We start from the raw sequence: 2,898 nt of genomic DNA on the forward strand, positions 1-2,898 counted from the left end.
AATTATATTCCTGTAGTTCAGTAGTTTAGAAACTCTGCTGATTAAATATTATGTGGTCTTGAGAAGACTTGTTCAAGCGAATCTGTCCTGCCTTCTAAAAAAAAAAAAAAAATCACCTTTTTTTTCTAAGCCTTGTTCTAATTTTTTGAGCAGTGCAATGTTTTAACATCTTTACTGGCCTACTGTTTCCCTATCCTTTATTCCTCCTTTTTTTAAGCCAGAGCATGTTTTCATCTCTCAGTTCTTGAGTCTCACAGGCTCCTCGCGGCATTTCCACGGTGTTGCCAGCAAGCTGTCTTGTGCAGCGGCCTCTGCATCGGGCGCCACTGGAGACTTGAGTTGACTTAAGAGGGCCCACAGTCTTCGGTGTTTGTGTGGACTCTGTTTCTCTCCCAGCAGGGTTTTCAGTTTGGAGACTACTCCTTTTGAAGAGCAAAGAAAGGTGGGGCGCCTGGGTGGATCAGTGGGTTAAGCATCCGACTTCGGTGCAGGTCACGATCTCACCGTTTGTGAGTTGGAGCCCCACACCTGGCTCTCTGTGCTTCAGATCCTCAGTCTCCCTCTGCCCGTCCCTGGCTTGTGCACGCTCTCTCTCAAAAGAAATAAACATTGAAAAAAAGAATAAAGGAAGGAAATAAGGCCCAATCAGCCTGGTCTTCTAGCCACCTGTTAATGCCATGCTGTCCTCATTAACAAGCGGGCCTGTCATTTTGTTGTTCACTTTATTCTAAAAAGCCTCCTTTCATTTGGGGGTTCGGGCTTCTTGACACATTCAGGTGATGGTTTAAAGTCCCTGGAGCCAGCCTGAGGGGCTTAAATCCCACCCCTGCCCCTTACTAGCTGGGGGATGTTGAGCAAGTTCCTTTTGGTGCTTAGATTTCCCCATTTGCAGAAGGATTAATGTCTTTTTCATGGGGTTGTTGGGAAAAATTAAGAGTTGTAAAGAGTTTAGAACGGCAGCCAGCAGAAAGCCAGCCTTGAATACCTACTGGCTGTTCCATATTTTTATATGGAACTCTCTGAAGGCGCTGGCCTTTACTTTCTCTTTAGAAGTCTGTGTATAGAAGGAAACTTTAGAAAGGTTCCTGGGCGCCTGGGTGGCTCAGTCGCTTAGGCGTCCAACTCTTGATCTTGGCTAAGGTCATGATCTCACGGTTCGTGAGATCGAGCCCCGTGCTGGGCTCTGTGCTGACAGTGTGGAGCCGGCTTGGGATTCTCTCTCTGCTCCTCCCCGACTCTTGTGTGCACTCGTGCATGTACACTCTCTCTCTCTCTCGAAATAAATACACTTAAAAAAATAAAAAATAAAAGGTTTCTAAATGTCTAGAGTCTCTTCCCACAGGTGACATTTTCTCTGAACTTTTTTTTTTTTTTTTTTAATTTATTTTTGGGACAGAGAGAGACAGAGCATGAACGGGGGAGGGGCAGAGAGAGAGGGAGACACAGACTCGAAAACAGGCTCCAGGCTCCGAGCCATCAGCCCAGAGCCTGACGCGGGGCTCGAACTCACGGACCGCGAGATCGTGACCTGGCTGAAGTCGGACGCTTAACCGACTGCGCCACCCAGGCGCCCCTTCTCTGAACTTTTTGACATCTACTTTCATAAAGGCCGGGAGATGTGTCTGACTACATTCAACATTTATTTTATTCCGTGGTACACATACCAGGGTGGCAAAGTCATTTCTCCTCCAATTTCCCATCACTTCCCTGTTGGTGCCTTTCCTCCTTACGGGTCCAGTATCAGCCTTCCCTGGTATGTCTTCTAACTTCTAAGCAATGGAACCATCAGCAGGGCAAGTCAAGATGTGTCAGATGGTCTCTTTGTGGCAGGATGAACCTCCCGCGGATGTTAAGGTCCCCATTGCACTGTAACTTGCCTCCTTGCCAGTGTTTCGAAACTTTCAAGTAATAATAATGGGCCTGATACTGAGGGTGAGAGTATTTCCATCTGGAAGCAAAAATGCTTGCCAAAGACAGAGGTAAATTATTCAAGGGCATCAAGATTGAGTTTCTGTGCAGTTGTCAGCAGGAAGACAGCAAACTGAGGACCAATGTACCACACACCTTCAGCCGTTGGAGACAAAACGCCGAAACACAGCCTTACCCTCAGGGAGCTTCCAGTCTACAATGGCTCTAAAGTTAACTTGTCTCCTGTTTCCAATTTAATCTGGAGTAATGTGTCTCTTACTCGACGAGGCAGAGGGGAATCTCTCTTCCTTCACGTTTTGTTAAATTCCCAAAGCACCTAGCTCAGTGATGTTCCTTCCTCCAGCCCTCCAAGGAGTCACTGACTTGGTAGGGGTCCTGCTTCCACTGAAATTCAACAGTGACTTTAACACACCCCCTTCACCTCCACACAGAAGTTTTGAGGAAGGGTCAGCTTGTTAGAATAATAAACTGACATGAATTCAGAATCAGGGCAACTTTGAGAGAAATGATGCCTGTATAATTTGGGAGGGGTGGTGTCCCATAATTTGGGAACTATGGAGTCTGACAAGTGGTTTCTTTCCCATAAAACAGAAGAAAGATGGGGAAGGAAGAAGAAAACGTGTTGGCTTTGGGGAAGTTTCATTCACTAAAGGAAAATGAGTGACAATTAAAAAAGCAAGCTTATTAAAAGTTTGCAATGGTTTTTACACTTGATCTTAGCCAAAAGGCCGAGAAGCGATTGCAATGGTTTTTAATGAAGAGAAGGGTCCTTAAATTGTCTGATTGCTTGATTATTTAACCTGGTTTCCCTTTTGGTTAAAACAACACTTTCATTTCCCTGACCAGGCGAAACCAATCCATGTGGGAAACATTTCTTCTTTTAAGAAGAAAAAAAAAAATTTAGTGTTTTTATTTATTTTTGAGAGAGAGAAAGAGCATGAGCAGGGGAGGGGCAGAGAGAGAGGGAGA

General features: G+C 45.3%; 1 pseudogene; it reads right to left on the bottom strand.

Annotated features, from left to right (window-relative positions):
• Positions 1 to 2,497: 2,497 nt before the first annotated feature.
• Positions 2,498 to 2,669, bottom strand: LOC131508294 (U2 spliceosomal RNA; annotated as a pseudogene).
• Between the last annotated feature and the right edge of the window lie 229 nt (positions 2,670 to 2,898).

This window comes from Neofelis nebulosa, chromosome 3 (assembly GCF_028018385.1).
Source record: "Neofelis nebulosa isolate mNeoNeb1 chromosome 3, mNeoNeb1.pri, whole genome shotgun sequence".
NCBI lineage: Eukaryota > Metazoa > Chordata > Mammalia > Carnivora > Felidae > Neofelis > Neofelis nebulosa.